General features: G+C 43.9%; 1 protein-coding gene across 1 annotated transcript in view; it reads right to left on the reverse strand.

Annotated features, from left to right (window-relative positions):
* The window catches only part of SND1 (staphylococcal nuclease and tudor domain containing 1), a 531,942-nt gene that overhangs the window by 292,479 nt on the left and 218,256 nt on the right, over positions 1–21,207 (reverse strand). The gene's annotated exons all lie outside the window — the stretch shown is intronic.

The following is a 21,207-nucleotide window of genomic DNA, read 5'->3' on the forward strand; positions in this document are numbered from 1 at the left end:
AAAAAAAACTAGATCAATAAATGAAGATCCTTTCAGGGGCTAACACAAATCCAATGCTCCTTGTTAGACACCATCAAGTGGACTTCAACTCACAGTGACCCTATGAACAACAGATCTGAAGTGTGTCCTACTCTGTGCCATGCTCACCATCTCTGATATGCTCAAGTCCATTGTGAGAGTCACTAGGTCTGAGGGTCACTAAATCCACCTTGCTGATGGTCGTCTTGTTCTCAGACCCTCCATTTTTCCCCATGTGATGTCTTTTTCTAAGGACTGGCCTCTCCTGGCAACACGTCCATGTAAGACGAGGTTGTCTTGTCTCTAAGGAGCACCAGGTTGCACTTCTTCCAAGAAAGACTTGTTTACTCTTTTTGGCAGTGCAAAGGATGTTCAGTGCTCTTCTCCAACACCATGATTCAAAAGCACTCATTCTCTCTCTGTCATCCTTATTCATGGTCCAACTTTCAAATGCACAGGAAGCAAGTGAGAAGAGCATGGCTTGGATCAGGTACAACTTATCTTTAAATGAACATTCACTGCAATCTGAAGAGGTCCTTTACAGATTTTTCCACATCTTTTGACTTCTTGACTGCTGTTACAGGGGTGTTGATTTCATTAATTCTTGATTTACACGTATAATTATGGAATTCTTTACCTTAGTGCTTAAACTTTATTTATTTTGGATAATGACTAGGTGACTGGACACCCGTTTAAAAAAAATCTGCTTTTGTAGTTCATGACTAAGTACTGATATTATTAGAAAGCAAATGAGTAATTGGTAGATGTAAACTGTTTGTAAACCACAATCCAAAGCTGGAGTTTCTATGCTCCGCTGGGGTATCTTTGTGTCTTGAGACATTTTAAACTAAAGCCACTTTTACAGATAGGTCCACAAACAATTATGTACTCTGTTACCTCCACAACACTGCTAAGATAAAGAGACATAGCCAGTGCTCCTTCCTACCTCTCCAGCCCAGTCACGATGGTTCCTGAAACACTGCCTTCCAAATCACTATAATTAGGTGCTAAGGCTGGTGGTTGTTTATTCTCGTGTATTTATGCTTTTCTCTCTCATCCCCAATCGCCCTTCCCACTCCGCCCACACAGTCAGAACTATTCTGAGTGCATTTCCTTTTCCTCAATGGAACCTAAACGTAATAAGCCTTTCTGAGCACTGCCAAGGGGTTAGCTTACATTATCTGACGCATTTCTGACACGATGGACCATTTGGTCCCTATTTCCTGCTGGAAAGGCAGGTGCTTTTATCTGCCTTGAGGGGAGAGGTAACATCCATCTTAACATCCTGCGGAGATGCTCAGAGTGTCCATGCGACATCAGGCATTTGTTTAAGTGGACATCACCACTCTCGATAAACATTCAGTCTGGTAAATATTTAATTGGAAGCGCGCACAGGAGTGAGGACACACGCACGTGACAATGCTGCTTATTGGGGCCACTGCTGCCTCGCCAAGACTTCCAGAAGTGGCAACGGCAAGCTTTCCACAAAGCTAATATTAAAATGGTTTAAAAACCCATCACACAGTTTACACGTGCAGGTAAAATATAAGCAAATGGGAAAAATCATTAGAGAAAGACAGTTCTGACCATGGAAAACATTCTCTATCAACCTTGTAGTGATCTGGGGGGAGGGAGAGATAACTGAAAAGAAACTCTCCTCCGCCAGCACTCTCACAAAGCTCTTGGTGCACCTGCACGTGTATCGAAAAGGCGGAGCCTGCGTGTGTGCTAATGCCCTAGTCCTTATCTTCTTCATTAGCCCATTAATTACATACCCCCATACAGATTCTAATCCCACACTGTCTGCCCCCAAGAAGGAACGCCCAAGAGGCACCACCGGCAATCGTCCCTGTGTCCCCAGAAGCCCCTTCCCACGTCTCCGTAGAGCTATGTCTCCCTGCCTTCCTTGAGAGGCCGGATGCTCAGTGTGGCTCCGTTTTCTCCTCTATACAAGTGTCAATCACAGTCAGCTCTGTCCAGAATTTCCAAGGTCAGAGCAGTCAGAGGAAATTAAATCACTTCGTCAAGAACTATCCCTGGAGGAGTTCCAGTCACACAGCCACACAAATGCATGGAGATCCCCGTGCCTTTGTGGGGCTGGCACACAATGTCAACCAGGCTTCAAAGTAACAGCAGTAATGGAACCGAGATGGGAAGCGAGACGAAGAAGGAATTTGCCCGTGACCTCTAAGAAGTGTGGTAAAGGAGGAGCAGACTCTGTACTTGGATGGACAAAGTGACGTTGTGTTTTCCCTACAAACACCCACAGCCTATGAAAGGAGAGTCTCCACACCCCAAAATGTCGAATGACAGCTAGTACGAGGTGCTCATCCTGCTAAGAGTTCCAATCCATTTCCAGCGCTCAAGAAGTCAGGGACAGTGTTGGAGCAGAACCCCGGGAAAAGGCCACTTGACCATGACCACAGTTCACAGAGCGGCCGTGTCAACGGAACACTGGGTGCTGACATCAGAAGTCATTCTGTTCTGGTAGGTTAGCTAATGGCCACGGTCAGAATGCAGAACTGACCTGAGAGAAATCTAACATGAGCTCGGAGGGGAATTACCATGAAAAACACACGGCTGCCAATGGCACCAAGAGAAACTGGCCAAGGAGACTGCATTCACAGTGCTACAACCAGATTTCTCACTCGCGTTGCTAAGAGTCCAAGAAAGCCGCGTGCTAATACTATCCTAAGGCCTCTTTCTCTTTAGACAAGTACACACACCCTCTATCCCATATAGAACAGTAGCCCACCAAATAAGACAAAGTTCCTTGATCAAAGACATAGTATGCAGAGTGGTGATCAATGTCCAAAACCCCACATAGGCGCTGAACAAAGACCACCCTGCATCCCACCTGTGTCCACCTCCAAACCCAGGCCTCCTAGTTTACATTTCACTGAGCAGCACAGGTGCACACACACTCCACCACACAGCAGTGCAAGGAAACTACGTGACTAGCATGTGACTGTAGGCTGAGGGCAAACACCATCTCTGTTCTCTCAATTCACAAAGTAAGCTTGCCCTGGTGTTCCAACGGAACTTTCTCAGACTGTTCCCCCCACACCCAACAACCCAGCAGCAGGGGCTGAGGAGGAGCGAGGCGACCCTCCTCACCCGATAGCTGGGCAAGCCTTCATTTTCTTGGTTCCTGCAACAGGACACTCCCATCACATTCCCAGGCAAACAGATGGCTCGGCAAAGGCAACAATAATTAGAAGTCATGTTCGATAACCCATAAATAAAACAAGAGCAGATCTGCATAGCACAAAGGACAGGTCAGTCTTCCTCGGTCAGGATACAAAGTACCTTGATTCCTGCTTTATAACATGAAGGGCTGACTCTCTCCCGAGCAAGTTTTGTGTCTAGCTACCATAAATGTACCTTCTAAACCCACTTCTTGAGAGTTTAGAAGGAAAGTGAGAAAACCCTGAGTGCTACAAACAGTTAAGAAGGTTGACTAACAACCCAGTCACAAACAGCTTGAAATGAAGGACTGACAATCTGTTTCCGAGACGACACAGCCCTGAAACCCGGTGGAGTGCAGTTCTACTGGACGTCTCCAGGGCCCCCACAAGATGTAATCAACTTGAAGGCAATGAGCATGCCCTCACATTCAATCCCAGCTCATCACCGTCCTATAACATTGACAAATCAAAGTTTTCTGTGCTAGAGACATAATGGCATAACGCTGGAGAGGGTGAGCAATCTCCTCTCCATAAAGATGTTAGCCTCTCAAGCTGTTAGCCGGTCAAAGCTTTATGGGCAGGAACTGATTCACTGACAGTGGGTTCGGGGATCAGGTACAGCCTTTCTAGGAGAAGACCCTGTCTTTTGTTGGGGGGGGGGTTGTTTTGGGTTTCTTTGGACTTTTTAAAATAAAATTTTTATTTTCATTTGGATTTTAACAACAGTTTACAGTAAAGTTAGATATTTACTCATTTGTTGTTGTATGTTTATATCCACTCTCCCTTCCTCCCCTCACCCCCAGTTGACCTTTTTTGATTTTTAAATATTCATTTCATTGTTGCACAATGACCTCCCTCACCCAACTGCCCCTCAGTCCTCTTTGCAATGTACCTCTTATTCTGGGCTGTTGCCATACATATAATGCCTAGTCATACATTCCTTTTAAACAGATCTTTCTTCAAAGCCTGTCACCGGCAGATTTACACTTGTGGGAAATTTCCAGGGCTCCCCACCATCATTTTCCCCACCTCTCTCTAGCACTCTGCTTGCTGAATTTAATCACTGCTGTCCACGGTTTTGTCTAATAAACCTTCACTTTCATGTGCTTCCCTAAGTGGTGTTTCTCATTGTTGGCAGGAACCTAAATTGGTATATCTTTGGAGGTCAAGCTGGCAATTTTACTAACATTTAATATGTGGGTACCCTCTGACCCGACAACTCCACATCAAAGAATTAGTCTATAGAAATAGATACATATGCACCCACATCCTGTCCTCTGCAGTCATGGTAGTTTAACATAAATGCATAATTACAAGTTGTGCTCTCACTCTTGAACTAGACCTTGAAAGCCAAGCTGGCAGACAGAAAGTCTTTTTTTTTTTTCACCAGTAATACTGGGACTTCTCAATAAAGATGATGCAGCTGTTTAAAATAAAGAAGGAGATCTATACATTCTGCTGTGGAAAGATGTTCAAATAAAAAAAGCAAGATACATAATAACATATAGAAAATAATCCTATTCGGGGACAAAAGCCACGAACACATGCAGAAAAAAGAATCTGCAGGCTGGAAGGGCTCAACTGGTAGGGAGCAATTATAGGAAAGCAACAACTTTGCACACCTTATCTTTCTACGGCGCCTAAAATTATATTAAGTTTGGAAGCAGAAAAAATGAGATATGTTTCAAGAAAAATTTATCCATGGTTAGCTGGGATACAATGTATACAGGTAACATTTACTTTTCTAAAAACTGTGTATGTGCGTGTGCACGTACGTGCACGTGCACGCACGCGCGCGCGCACACACACACGTCTGCTGAAAAGTGGCATCTTCAATGTGGGGCACCTATTCCATTACTGGGGTTCCCAGGCCGAGTCCAGGATGACCACTCAGGAGTGCTCTGCCACCCAGTCAGGCTTCTGCATGGCGGGCCAAGCACTGTGCGAAGGACACGGCCATGCACGCTTCCGGGTGCCCAGGGATGCACTGTTGCCATGGCAGGTGGGCATCACTATCTGCAAATGAACTGCCAATCTCACTGTGAGCTGATAATGATGCTGCCACCACCACCTGCCTGCCATATGTTTTCTCTCCTTGTTACGTAACAAGGAATTGCATTTTGGCATGCTGATCACTGACAGGCTGATGCCACTGGTTAATGTCGGCTATACCTAGCTGCACCTCTCTGCAGGGCGAGGAAGAGTGGATGAACGGAGAGCAGCCCTTTGCCAACCAACCACTCGCTCACTCAGACAGTGTCTTCTAAGCACAGTCAGCTGATCTTCAAGCACCTCAGAGAATGGAGAACTTGCCCTTCTTCTCCTTGCACCCCTAAACAGCACCTCAACTTCCCACTGCCACAGACCAAGCAGCCTCCCCTGGGCAACCCGATCCGGGTCTCCTTTTGGACCAGAAGGAAAAAGAGATAAAGGCGCAGACAGAGGACCCCTATGAGGTGGTGGTGGAGCCCCGTGTCAGAGCAGCGAATGATCCGAGGAAGAGACTGCAACACATAAGGCTGCCTGGTGTCCACACCCACTGACCCGCACAGGACACATTCCTCAGCAACCACGTCTACACATCCAGACAACCTTGAAATACAGGGCTCATGATCCACTCTCAGGCAGCAAACCAGGATCTCGTTTATGTGAAATATAGAAATATATTCCACAAGGAGGGGACTGCAAGAGACACTGGGCTCAAGGAAGCATGCCAAGCAGGCCCTGAAAACTCTCATTAGTTAGGAGAACCGAAGAGGGAGTCTCCATGTGCACTTTCCATGAATTAGCAAGTTATGCAACAGGTACCTGCTTCAGTTACTATGGAGACTTCCTGTCGGCTCCCTCCACCCTACTCTCATCTCCCTGGGAACTGGAAGGAGGCACCACGCACTCCTATGCCTCAGGCAGCAGCCACGCCACAAAGAGGTACAGATGGAGTGTTTTTCTGTTGTGCTGGAGAGATAGATGATAGATAGACAGACAGATAGATAGATAGACAGATTGAATGATTTCAAGTCAAACTCAACATTTTTTAAAGGCATGATATAATGGCTTTCAATATCTTCACATTTGCAACTACTGCCATTACCAAGTTCGAGGACACTGTCATCAGCCCCCTTTTGGCAGCGACTCTTCATTTTCCCCTCGTCCACCCCTGGTAACCACTGATCTGCTTCCTGTCTCTGATTTGCCGAGGCTGGAGAGTTTATAAAAACGGAATCATAATACGGCCTTTAGTGTCTGGCTCCTTTAACACAATATAATGCTTTCAAGACTCACCTATGCTGGTAGCTCACTAGCAGAACAGCCAGGCTGTGGCACATCATTCCCTTTCAGGGCAGGGCATGGGCTGCCTGAAAAGGCCCACATTTTTGTTTACCTGTGAGGATGCAGAGTGCGTGTGTGTGTGTGTTTACTAAGGGTTTTGTTGTTGTTGTTTTATTTAAATTTATTATTAATTTCAATGAAAATCTACAGAGTCTGGATTTTCATTCATTCATTGTTGCACTTTTCTCCCCTCCCAACCCTCCGCCCTCATACACTACCCTCTTGGAAAAGTAAAAGAAAAATTCTTTCATTGATTTATAAACCCTCCCCCAGGTCTACTCCACCATGAAGCCTTTGCTCTAGACTCCTGTCATGGCCAAAATACCTAATCACATATCCCTTTTAAACAGTTTTCTCCCTCATCTGTTTCAATGCAGTATACATTATTGAACCCATCTTTCTCAGTCTCTCCCCAACCCCAAGGTCAGTCCTGTTTTTCAACAGAGGCACCATGCAGTGTTTGTCCTTTTGTGACTGAGATACTTCACTCAGCATAATGTCCTCCAGAGTCACCCATTTTGAATAATATTGCATGAGTTCCTTGTCTTTCAATGCAGCATAGTATTCCACTGTGTGAATATACCACAGCTTCTCTATCCATTCGTTTGCTGATGGGCACTTAGGTTGTTTCCAACTCCTTGTTACTGTGAACAAAGCTGCGATAAACTGGGTGTACAAGAGGATGCATTTTTAAGACCACAGTCATGGTCACTGACAAAAAGTGAGTTCATGGAAGTAACGGCAAGTCATGAGTATAATAACTTCCAAAAGGTCAAGGGTCCACAAAGGAAGGAGGAAAGGGTACAAAGCTCTCACACAAAGCCTGCAGGAAGTACCAAAGTGAGACAAAGAAACGCTTCCCGTGCTTTTAGTAACAGATGTTAAAACAAAGCAACGGTGAATTTTCTGTTGTTGGTAAACTGCAGCAAGTTGCCAGCCACCATAAACTTGCTGCCAAAGTTTTGTTGTTTTTTTGTTTGTTTTTTTAGGGGGAGAAAAGAAGAGAGTGGAGACCTTGGACCTTGACTCCTTCTCCACAGAAAGAAATGCTTGACAGATAAATTTATTTTTAAAAATTAAGAGTCTTTGTTACAAAAACAGGTGGAACTGTCAAGAACATTCATCTCTTTATTCCAGCCAAACAAAAAGTTGTCAGTAGCTCTGCATTTGCGAGGTTATTTGGGCTTAAGAGAATGCCCGAGAAAACAAGGAAGATTCCTAAACAATGAAGCGACAGCATATATCCTCACTATTAGTCACCAAACCAAACCCCACCACTGCACTGCCACTCTCTTCTGACTTGGAACGAGCCTGAACGACAGGGCAGCGCTGCCCATGTAGCGCCCGGGCTGAAAACCTTTACAGACACAGACTGTCCCATCTGACTCTCATGAAACAGATAGTAGAAAATAAAATCCAAAATGAAATTGTTTCCTGATTCATGAGATAATATTTTCTTCATTTAGTCTCAACTGTCTCACCTCCCAAGCCAACAGACAAACACACACATGCTCACACACGCAGCCAAGGTTCAAACGAAACCAGGAATGAGCACCTTCCTGGCTGCTGACAGACCCTCTGGCTGGGAAGCGACACTGTACAAACACTTGCATATCCTTGGTTGTATCACAAAAGCAGAACGCCTTCTGTCTCTACGCCAACAGGCCAACACTGAGGACAGCTGAGGTGCAGTGTCATGGTGGGACCTCAGTGTGCTGGAATTTGAGAACAGATGCTTCACAGAAAGCACATAAAGAAACATTACCTATTAACAAATAAAAACTATGCCACGGTGACAGGCACAGTGCAGGAACATGCCAATCTCCTAACTTGTCAGAGTACCTCAACCAATGTCTTGTTTTTTTAAAGTGCCGCCTTGTAAGAGCTCTGCCGGCACACTGAGAAATGCTCTCCTCACTCAGAGGCTGAGCCACTCCAGCTCACTGGTTCAAATCCCCCAGTGGCTTCTAAGGAAAAAAGAAGGGCTTTCTCCTCCCATGTGATTCATTTCCTGCCTCAGAAACTCAATGGAGGGTCTTCTATGAGTTGATTGAGCATTAAGTGAGGGAGGGCGCCATGGTGAGGGAGCAATCTCATCCAAATAATCACTTCATCAGCCACACCTGAGAGCCCAGCAAGTCCACAGTTCAAGGCAGCACAGTCACTCTTTTTGACAGGTTCAATCCAGTCAAGTACGACTCATAGCAGATCTGAACCCTATCCCATCCTGTGCCATCCTCACAATCTCTGATACACTCAAGCCCATTGCTGCAGTCATTGTGTCAATCCATCTAGTTAAGGGTCTTCCTCTCTTTCACTGTCCCTCCACCTTTCCAAGCATGATGTCTTTCTTCAAGAATTGTCTCTCCAAGCAGCACTCTGTTCACACCTTCTCCAAGACATATCTGTTTGTTCTTTTGGCAGTTCTCATGGGAAGTCTATGGGATGTTCAGTCCTAGGGTTTCACTCTGTTAACATATACCTGTTAGGAGTCAAGGTCAACCCATGACACCAAAACAGTAGCAATAACCCTCTCCTCCTTCCCCAGGAAGGAATTCTATTTCTGTGCTTTTAAAGTCACTGTTTAGGACATACTAATAATATAGGCAGAAACGACAGAGAAATCCTATCAAAATAGTTTTAAAGGCTAGTAGACAACGACTACAGGCTTTTACCAACACTTGTGCGCACTCTCACTCACAAGGAACCGAACCGCAAGTCTGTTTGAAGGACACCCTAACCTGGTTCCCTAGCCTGCCTGAGCAGGTCCCTGAATACACAGGTCACCTGTGCCGTTTCTCTGTGACGCTCCTCATGGCAGATGACCTGGCCCCTCTCTCGGCCCCACCTGTAGGTACCAGGGGAAAGCCTCGTGATCCGTTCCTCCATAGCACTGCAGCAGGTGAAGGAACAGTAAGGCCCAGTGAGCTCTGCTCTGTAACTCAGAAGGCATTACAAAGCAGGAAAAAAGGGCGCCCTGACAGCAATTACCAACAAAATCCTAAAAGAACCTGTGATTTCAATTTCCATAGAAAATTCCTAAATGAAAGGAACTGAGTAACAATAAGGAAATACTTCCCAGGTCTGTGCTATTAAAGTCACTATGTCTCTTAGCACTAAGGAAAGAAGTCAGTATCTCAAGAGGTGGAAAGTTGTTGCTCACAGTTTAGGTAAGTTTTTGAGCTATAAATTTAGTATCCTGGCCACTGAATACTCAGCCCAGTGTACAGCCATGCTATTTCACAGTATCTGGCCGCTACAGGGTTGCCAGGGAAGTGCAGAAAACTCTGCAAGAAACAATGCAGCTTGAGAGAAAAGGGGCAGCAAGTCCAGGGAGTCAGTGAGGCATTTGTATATAACAGCCAAGATGCACCAAGTCCCAAGGTCCAGAGGCTGGTGTGCCCATAAATGTGGTTTCCAACCACAGAAGGCTTTATAAGCAATCACTAGCCAAGCTCCTCTGGAAAAAGAGACTCCAAACAAGCTCGAATTTGAGGCGCAGGGAGGCAGGCAAGAAGAGAACAGTTCCAAGCCAAATCACTTAGAGAGTGCATCATGGAACAATGCAGTGGGGCAGAGAGGATGGAAAGAAAACTTACTAAATAGAAAAAAGCCAAGCAGAGGTGCTAACTATATAGACGGAGTTATACAAAGGAATAAGGCAAATTAATATATTAAAGAACAGCTAATGTTCAGATTCATTATCTACTGCAATAAAAAACAATGGAACCTATAATATACCATTCCTAGTTTCCCTACAAAAGACAAACTAAGATGCATAAGGCATGCTTAGATTAAATGGAATGCTGTGCTTATAAATAGAACCTGTATAACAAATGGTTATAACTGACAGAGGTTTATAAATTCAGATGCTGTGTCAGATCTAATAAAATACGCATTCTGTTAGGACCATGGGATATCTTTTCTACGAATAAGCATCAAATTAAACTTAAGGATACAGTAATTAAATCAATAACATTCAATGATAAGTGTGCAGCTACAGATTGAAGAAAAAAAAAACCACCTTTAAAAACAACCACCCCAAAACACTGCAAAGTTAAAAGCTTCTGGACATGTGTCCAGAACATTCTGTGAACTGGAGAGAATGGGAGGAAAGTGGAGAAAAGAAAGAATGAGCTAGTAGCTGTCTTCGAAACAACCATCAAACCAAAAGAGGGGCAGAGACACAACCTGCAATAATAACACAACAGAGCAGCAATCAATATTTATTTGCAAAAGGGAGACGTGAATCTTTTTGCTGTTGGTGTTTTAACTGGTCTTGCCTTGTCTGAATGCTGGGGGAGCACCGTTTCAACTGCCTGCAGGATGTTAAGTGGATGGCAATACGAATAATAATAATAGCTATTAATGGTTCTCAGAGGTTAAATAATTTACTCAAAAATTATGCAAGGAGCTCTTCTGCAATATAAAAGAGGTGAAATACAAACAGTTAAGTTATACAAATTGGAATTAGGCTCGCTTACAAAAAACAGCGAAAGAAGAAAATAAATCTCCATAGTAAAAATTACTTTCTAAATGATTAAGATTTAAATGTTTGTTATGTAATTATTTGGAGATTTCATTTTTCACTCTAACTCTTAATTAGCTGAATTTTTCAAGGTTAGAGTAAAAGGAATGACTTTTATTTAGAATCAGGAAGAAGACTACAGCAATCGGCAGGCTTTCACTACTAGAGAAGAGGAAACAAATTCAAGGAAGTTCTGTGACTCCCCAAAATTTAAACAGCTAATGAAAAGAGTTATGACTAGAATCCTAAATATCAGGGCAACAGTAACCGAAGTGGAAGAATAGGAAGCCACAGTAAAAGGAACAGACACTACATCATGTCAGTAAATCAAGTCTGTCACACGCCTGCAGAGAATTACAGTCCAGGCGGGTGAGTCCGCGGACCTTCCCAGTCTGCCTCATTTTAGAACCACTCTTAACATCAACGGCCAACACAACACAGGTAACCGAAGGGGAAGTTCATGAGACCTCCAACTTCTGTTACTGGTTTTCCCTGAAACTACCCACCCAGCACTAGACACTTAGGCCTCCTGCTGAGAAACAGAATAAAAAGCAGAGGAGAAATGCTGGTGGTGGCACCACTGAGTCAGTGCCATCTCCTAGAACACTCCGACATCAGAACGAGCCCTGCCTGATCCTGAGCCATCTTCACGACCTCTGCCACGCGGAAGCCCATGGCTGCAGTCACCATGTCAATCCATCTCTTCTAATTTGTGGACCCTGCACGTCATCAAGAATGAAGTCCTCTTCCAGGGATTGAGCTCCTGACAATCTATCCAGGGTCTCCAAGGATCACATCTGTGTACGTCAGCGGCTGCCAGGGTCCCAACTCATACTTCCTCTGGGAGGACTCGCGCTTCCCCTTGGTCTTATGGCACCTGTGTCTGCTGCCCAGGACATGCCCACTGCACTGCACTGGCTGGAAACAGGAAAAGCAAACACAAGAGGCTTTTCTCCCAAGACAGATACATCTGCTCCTATAACTGAATATAATAACTGAAGATATTATAACGTGGGTCAGTTGCCCTGTAGTCTTTAATACACACCCTTGTTCTTCAGGACTTTAAAGGAGTCCCCAACAGCCAGTGTGCCCACAGCAGCACATGGTGTGATGTCTTGATTGTGGCTTTCATAGGTGTTAATTGTGTTCCAAGTAAAACAAAATCACCGGCAACTTCCATTCATTTCCAAGGAGTCTTGGGAACCTAGTGGGTAAGGAACCCGAAAGCAGGCAGCTGGAATCCACAGTAGCCCCCTGCAGGGGAAAGGCGGACAATACCTGCCCATGTGATTTACAGACTCTGAAACCCTACTGAAAGGCCAGTCCTGACAGGAAGGCACATAACAACAACAATCTATTCTCCGATGAAGAGAAAAAGGAATAGTGTATTTTGTTGATGTGTTAAAGAAAGGTAAAGAAATTAAGTCCTACCACTGTAAACTTTAAAACCAAACAAGCCTTCTGCCTTCTCCCCTGACTCGTGGTGAAGCTCCATCTAGTTCCCGAGGCTGTAAGTCTTAAAAGGAGCAGACTGCCTGAACCGTCTCCCCCAGAATGCGCTTGGTGGATTCAAATCATTAACCTTTCCAATACAGCCCAGCACATAGCCCACTATGCCAATACTGACTATAAGAGAAGTAAAATTTAAGATTAAAATGGAATAATCTAAAATTTAAACAGAGAGGCTTAAAATCTCAGGAAAAATAAAGCCGTGACTTTTTAAAATGAGAGGAAATACAAAGGACTGGGATTAAAACGACGAATACAGAGTATTATGTGACTTGGAAAATTAAGTAGTTAGATCTATAAAAGGAAGCGCTGGTGGCGTAGAATCTAGGAAGTCACGCTGCTAAACAAAAGGCCAGTTCAAATCCACAAGCAGCTCTGGGGTAGAAAAGGAGGTAACTTCCTTCCACCAGAGTTAGAGCCTCTGAAAACCCACTGGTGGGTCAGTTATGCACTGGCATAGGACAATGAGTTTTGCATTTCAGATCTAGAAAATAATTTATAATTATTTCAAAAACAGTTTTCATAAGTATAGAGTGATGCCTTTGAGCTGTGGTGTTGGAGAAGAGTAATGAATATACCATGGATTGCTAAGAGAACAAACAGGGTCATCCCAGAGAAGATTAAACCAGGCTGCTCCTTGGAGGCAAGGATTCTGAAGCTTCATACTTTGGACATGTTGCAAGGAGGAACCAGTCCTTGGAGAGGGACATCATACTTGGGAGGGTGGAGAGATAGCACAGGAGAGGAAGACCCTCTATGTGGTGGATTGATTCAGTGGCTGGGATTAAGGGGAGCAGGTGTGTCGGAGACAGTGAGATTGGCACAGGACAGAGCAGGGTGGAGGGCTGTAGTACACAGGGTCGCTATGAGTCACAGACAACTAGACAGTGCATACCAACAACATAGAGGGAGCACAATTATGCTTCCCAAATACTAAATTCTAAGAAAGACTTCTTTCATAATGAACACACTACCATTAATAGGCATCCAGAAGCCCTTTTAAACTTAACTATTAGATTCTCCGAGATCTAGATGTTTGCAATTCAGTAGAACTCAGTGAATCTGGCTGATTCTATTATATACTTGAACTTGAGCTCACTTCTATCTAGCTGGAATAAACTCACAGTTGACCCTCCAGCACACAGGTTTTCAGAAGCTGTAAACTGAGAGGAGAGTGCCTATCCTTCTCCCACAGAGCAGCTAATGATTACAGACTAGGGCCTGCTCATTAAAACATAAAATCCTATCATTATATTTTAAAAACCCAAGACATGCTGGTTAAATGAATCATCACACAATCATAGAGATAAAAATTACACTTAGCCATTAAAATGACTACTTTAAACATTTAAGGATATGAGGACATTCTCACACTATATTTGTTCAAAGGGGGGGGGGCTCCACAGAAATATATTAAACTTATAAATAAATGAAACACCTCATGATATTATTTGAAATGCTTTGTTTTCCATTATACTGATGGCTTATAATTTGGGGGATCAGGAAAAATAATAAACACAGAGGGAACACAGGAGATCAGAATTAAGGTATTATCAGGGTAATGACAGTAAAAGAGAAGTTCCCAACCAGGATAGCATTGAAAATAAGGGTAATTAATGTCTGAAGGTACTATATAATTAACTAAGCAGTTACTATTCAGTACATACATATTCTTATTTCTTTATTCTTAAAAATCCTTTCTAAAACTATTATGCATGCCAATGTCCATTGCAGCACTATTCACAATAGCTAAAAGGTAAAATCAGCTTAATTTATCCACCAAAAGATGAATGAATAAACAAAATGTGGCCCATCTTCTGTCATAAAGAGAGATGTTAGCTCTGGTACAATGGGAATGGACCTTGGAAAATACCATATAAGTCAGTCATAAATGAAAAAATATTACGTAGTCCCGCTCATAAGAAACAGGAAATGTAGAGCCCAAAGCTTCTTAGTAGTGATCAAGCACAGGATGGTAGAGAGTGGAGAAAGACACTTCGAAGGAGGTGGCATCATCGGCTAAAGGTTAGTGGTAACAGTCGCATGGCATAGTGACTCTCATCAACTGTGCCTGAAATGTGCATGGAAAAACGGCTGAACCAGCAAACCTGTTACCTGCCTCCCCCCCCAACACACATACACAATTATTGTAGTTGTGTACAACATGCCAACAAACAAAAATTTGGCAGATATACAACTTGAAGTGGAGGTCAAGAGGGTTAACTGGGAAAAGAAAAAAAAAAAAAAAAGAACAAGATCAGAGATTTGTGGGAGGGCCCTGGTGGAGCAACTGTCAGAATTCCTGCCTACTATGCGGAAGATCAGAGATTTGTAAAACTTCTCAAAATCAAGAACTAATAAAGCAGCTGAGTGAGAAGCAGAGTGGTCAGAGGCCACTGCTGATCAGTAATTTCTTAAAGGATCTTTGTTTGTTTGTTTAAAGGCGACTTGAATCCGTGAGAACTGCAAAGGAGTCCTAGAAATGGAAAAGCCAGCCTACTTCCAGACTGATGACAACAGATATATGATTAACATAATGAAACTGGGCAAAGGTCAGAAATCATGTTCTCTGTTACACAGGCCGAAGTGAGTACTCAAGTTAAATTGGTTCAGTGCTTGGAAGTGACGGCTGATGAAGTTTCAAGCAACAAGAAGGAGGATCAGAGGTGATCTTGAGCATGAACATTTGTTCTGTCTCCAATAAACAAGGAGAGCAAGGGATTTCGTCAACGGGAGTTTGACTCACACACTCATAAAACACTAGCAACGCACTAACACCATGACCTTGCCTTTGGGTCATCAAGCTCCTGGCAATGTTTCAGAACTACATGACACAGGATCTTCAATGGCTACATTTTCAAAGTGGATCAGCAGGCCTTTCTTCCAATGCTTTATTTGGGTTGACTTGAACCTCATAACCTTTCACTGGCCAAGTACATTAACCACTTATCATCACATCACAAATAAGTGTGTCACTGACTGCCTTTGTATAGAGAAGTCTAAGAAGTGATAGGTAATATTTCTGGGATGACAAATGACAGAAGTGATGAGGATGTATATAAAATTAGACCTTTTATTTCTATCATAATCTTGGTTAATATGCACTTAATTTTTAAGAGGCTAACATTTAAAACCAGGGGAAATTTTAAACCAACACCATGGGGAGCGGGTAATACAATGTGATACTGTATTCACAGAACCAGTTTACCTCATTTTTAAATAAAGCAATGCTTGAACTTAATTTCATTTTCAACATACTCTATTTTTAATAGTAAAATGAATTTCATTCAATACCAAAGTAAACCCTTAATCACTTGAGTGTTGACTACAACACTCGCAACCCAGAATCATCACTCTAAAATACAAATCATCATAATAAATCTTTCACCTGAAGTACCAAGGTGAAGCATTTTAAACAAAACAGGCTGCCTTTGGGATTAGATATAAACCCACTTCATAGTATTACCTCCAAATTAATGAACACCTGAATCCATCAGTGACGCCTCAATTAACAGTCCAGCTTCTAAAAGCAAATGTGTCCAACTGGCAAATAAAGAATATTTTCAAATGCTGGGTTAATTAATTGAGCACTCATTTGGGGAGCTGAAAAGCAGAGGGTCCAAGCTTCCATTTCTAACTGATGATTCAAAAGCTGGCCTGAGAGGGAATTCAGGAAACTGACACACTTTTCATTTTGAGATTTTAAGTTTTGAGAGTCTGTTTGTTTTTTTTAAAAAAACCAAACAACTTCCAGATGGAGCATACTATTCCCTTTCTTTAGTGGCTGTGGTCTTAGGAAGGGACATGTCTCCCCAAGAATCCTGCTACTAGCTCCCCCGAGAACTTTGCAAGACCATGAAAATGTACCTGGACTCCTAAGAGAGAAAGAAAATTACAGGTGTCACAGTTTCTTCATGACGCCCCCTCGCTGGGCCCAACCTCACTTCCACTCTGATTTAGGCTGAACCAACTGAGAGCCCCTGTGCACCTGGGGCTGGAGAAGACCATGACGGAGGACGCGCACCAGACTGTCCTCTGAGCTTGGTTGGTAGGTGACATGCTGGCTTCCTTCTCCTCCTCAAGAGCTCATTCTATCCTGTGCCATCCCCGCCCCATCCCCCAAGGGCTCCCTTCACCCCTCCCCTTCTTACTCTCAACTTTTATCTGGACATAAAAGAGAGTGAGTTCATTTTATTTGGCATATTATATACTGATCCCTGTGCTTAATTTGCCCAATTCCTGACTCAGTAGTTTGCAGTAGTATCGATTGCATTCTGACAGTGTGCCGAGCACTGCACTAAGCGTTCACAATATATCACCTCCCTTAATGCTCCCCATCACCCTGACGTGGGGAACGGTACCCCAGAGACACCTACCCATGTCTAGGTGGTTCCAGAGCCCTGATGCTACAAAATCACAAACAGCTAACAAGAGGATCTTAAGTAAGCAACCAACTGATATTAAAGAATGCCACCATCCCATCTATTGATGTAGAGAATCATCGTATCGAGGGTTCCACAACCGTATGTATAGTATCACTACTAAATTGAAAAGTATTCAAATACGCAGATGCCTTGGAAACTACAACTGGAACAATATGCACTCAACTGTTAACAGATGTTTTCCATGGGTGGTGAAGTTCTTCTTTATCCTTTATCCTCCGTTGACTTATCAAAAACAATTTTCAGAATAAACAAGTGTTGCTTCTGTGATTGATAAAGTAGGCAGTGAATGTTATTTATAGCACAACAAGAAAACTGTGTCAGAAACAAAGCTCGAACAAATGGTATCATCAGGATTAACAGGCTTCCTCACTGCAGTTTTCAAATAGGAAATCATGGCCACAGGGGATAAAATTTTGCTAAAAAATAAGCTTTCTCTAACTTGAGTAGATCAGCAATGACACGCCTTTAGTTCTTTTAAAGATATAGAAATGAAATATAAGCCAAAGATACTCTTTTTGGTTAGAAAATTCTAATCCCACTTATGATGTCAACATCTGTGCAAAAAGACAGAAGGCCCCAATCATCACAAACAGGTCTGCCTGTGAGGAAAAGGGAAATGCAGACGTCTGCTGCAGAGTTCACTCTGACACACTGCAACCTCACAGGACTGAATCTGGAAGCAAACAAATGTACTAGAAATAATAACGGAAAAGACAAGTACCACACGCCTCAAAACTAAGAGAAAAATGTAAAGCAACATTAATGGTTTCCTATTAAATAGAAATTCTAAAAGACAAAAAGAAAAAAAAGAAACACAAAACCCTCCATCATTGCCTTTGAGTCAATTCCAACTCCTGGCACCTAAAGGGCACACCAGAGCTGCCCCGAAGGATTCCTGGTGCAGCTACCTTAATGGAAGCTGCCAGACACACCTTTCTTCCAAGCAGAAGCTGATGGGATCAAACCAGAGGTCTTCTGGTTACTAGCCCAGTCCTTAAGTACTGGCCCAAGAAATGTTTGCCTGTTTTATGATGGTTTGTGGGGGGAAAAAATCCCCTGTTTCTATACTGGCATCCCTGCCAAATGACTTCAAAATGTCTGCTTCAACAAATAAAACAATAAGTCTTTTAGTTTCTTTGGCTTTGAAAATTCTTAGGAGAAAATAAAAAAAGCATTGCTGCTCTAGCCATATATGTTCTTTCTAAAAATGATAGCTACAGCTATTTTTAAAATGTAAAGAACATGCTATGTTACATAAAATTTTTAAAAGTTTTCAATTCTGTCTTCCTGAAGACAAAGTCTTTGCCTGGCCGTAGAAAACCTGTCACTGCAAAACACAGGGTTGACAAGAAAAGGGAACAGATGGCTCAGAGACACGAGTCCTGCACTGGCTTCCATCACCCTCCACACACGGGGTTCTGGGACGCAGGACGGCGCGGAGTCAGGGAAGAAACCATCTGTGAAGTCCTGGTGGTAGAGCAGTGGAGCACAAGGCTGAAGACTCACGGATGGTTCGAATCCATCCAGCAGATCTGCAAGAGAAAAAGCTGGCGATGTGCTTCTGTAAGGAGGTCGTGCTTGCCTTAACAAGGGCTAAGCTGTGGTCCTAACAGAATCACAGCTAGCCCGCTGGGGTTTGCAGAGGTCGTCCAACTTTCTCTTGTGGAGTAAGTCAGTGGATTCGAACTATGTGCCTTTGGGTTAGCAGTGAAAAACTCTTTACCCACTGTCCAGCACAACTTCCTAAAGATTACAGGCTAGAAAATACTATGGGGAAGAAAGTTCTACTCTGTCACATGAGGATGTTATGCGTCAGAACCCAACGACACAGCACACACAACAGGTCACACAAGGAAGGCTGACACACCCAGAAGCAGGTCTCAGTGCCTTGCAGGGTTATTAGCTGGCATTGACTCCAAGCACCCCGTGTGCTGTGCGCACCTGTGCCTGAGGCAGCATCAAGCTGGCAGGCCATTAGAGCGCCCAGCAAGGAAACACAACCCTGTCCTGGCCTATCAGCTCGAATCCCTTCAGGGAAGAGATATCCTGTCTGCAAAAGGTGACAGACAGAGCTCCTTCCTCCACCATGTTTTCTTCTCCCCCACACAACGGGGAACATCTGTTTTAGGCAGCCAGAGAGCTTTACATGAACCACAATATTCATCAGCCTGGAATCGTCCATGATCATTCGAAAGGCTCCCGGTCTCAAGGAGAAACTGGGACCATAAAGCAAACCAAGTGCACCTTGGGAGAGATGCAAATACTGTCAACTTTGGGACTGAACCAAGTTCCATGCTGCTGGGAGGAAACGCAGAAACAAGAAAAAATGCCATTGAGCAAATTACTTTCTTCCTCTTAAGGCCAGAAAGGTCCCAGGGATCGGGTGCAACAGCCAAGTCAGACAGTCAGGCAGATGGGAGATTGGAAAACAAGAGCTCCTTCAGGCTCAGCATCCGTAACCGCTTCATACTGAAGGTCTAAGCATTTCGATAAAGTAGGAAAACGGGAGGCAGAGAGAAGGGAAGGAAAAGACAGTGAACAGAGAAGAAAAAGGGTAACAGGAGGTTACTGGGAAAGGCAGAAGAACAGGCCAAAAGAGTCTATCCATACCACTTCCCCTCCTGACAGGTCACGAGATAACACATCCAACTGGACTTTGCGGCCTCGTCACCCTTTCCCCTTGGAAAGCTGTGCTGCCACCAACCCGGAGTAGCCACACGACACAAGATGAAAGCCTCTTCTTTCATCTTCAAAAACTCTCCCATGCTGGGGAGTTCAAACCACATGCTGGCAGCAAGCAGGCTACACCGTGGGCAACGGGTAAAACCCACAAGACGGCATCTGGCCTATGTCAAGGAGTCAGTCATTCTGATGCATTCCAAGTCCAAAAGCCATTATTTCAAAATTAGGAGAATTGGTGATGATGGAAGGAAGCAAACAAATCAGATGAGGGAAATCTGAAGTCACAGGTTCAAGAAATGAACCTGCTCCTAACCACAGCCATGTAAAGGCTTCATATAAAGACATTTTCTGGCCATAATCCAGTAACATAAAGAGCCATGGGGAAAGAAATCCTGCATCCTGGCTTACAGGGGGCTTGATGTGGGATGAGCATGGCCGACAACAGAGAGCTCGACTCAAGACCTCCAAGCTTTTAGGAAATTGTTTGCCATTCCACAAACAGGATCCCATATTCAGTTGTCCCTGGTGGGCTCACAGAATGGCCAAGTGTGCACTGGGTTAATTTGTGCAGATGAGAAGACAAGAGAGACGCACACATACAAATTGAACTCTGTCACATTGTAGCTGCATTCACAACTCAGACACTGAACATGAAACGGCTCACTGATGTTTAAAAGATTAAGCATGAAGCACACAGGAAAGGGGTCAACTTTTAGGCCAATCAGGACAAAACCGCTTCCCAGTGGGATTTACCAACAGATGCTCAGAGGTTGTCAAAACCTCCTCCTTTTACTGATGGAGAAGCTACCAATAGAACCTGCCCACGGCCATGGGGTCAATTCAGAACAATGGCAACCCAGGTGCACAGAGCTTTCAAGGCCATGATCTCCATGGCAACAGGACAGGCCTTTCTCGGCTGTGTCACTGAGGTGGGTGCCTAAACCGTGCATGTTTAGGTTAGTCTCCAACACACTGCCATGGAGTCAAAACTGACCCTTACCTGACCCTCCATTAAGTTTCCAAGGCTGAATATCACCTAGGAAGATACTGTCCACCTTTCTCCTATGAAGCTACTGGTGAATTCTAACTGCCTATGTGCTGTGCCCTGGGGACTAGGCTCCCAGAGAATCTCCATCTACATTGTTGTTGTTGTGTACTGTCGAGCTGGAACTGACCACCTGACCCTCAGGAAGGATTTCAGAGGCAGTTAATCACACGGGAGGAAATTATCCATTCTTCTCCCTCAGAGCAGCTGATCGGATTCAAACTGCCTGCCTTTGGGATTGCAGCGCAACTTCTTGCCACTAGGCCGCCAGAGCTCCCTCACCTAGATCAGTAGTTGAACAAAAAATGTCTTGCTTCACCCAGGCCAAGATGGAAAGAAAAGAGGTTCATCCGTCATCCAGGGTCAAAGAGCTAAGTAACCATCAGGGACTAGAAGTCCTCTGAGTCCTCAGCTCCTGGCATGAGTTTTGCCAACTCCTCACTGTCCGGGGAGTGGAGAGAG

Source organism: Elephantulus edwardii, unplaced genomic scaffold (genome assembly GCF_000299155.1).
Source record: "Elephantulus edwardii isolate Elephantulus edwardi_28Jun2011 unplaced genomic scaffold, EleEdw1.0 scaffold00181, whole genome shotgun sequence".
In the NCBI taxonomy this organism is placed as follows: domain Eukaryota; kingdom Metazoa; phylum Chordata; class Mammalia; order Macroscelidea; family Macroscelididae; genus Elephantulus; species Elephantulus edwardii.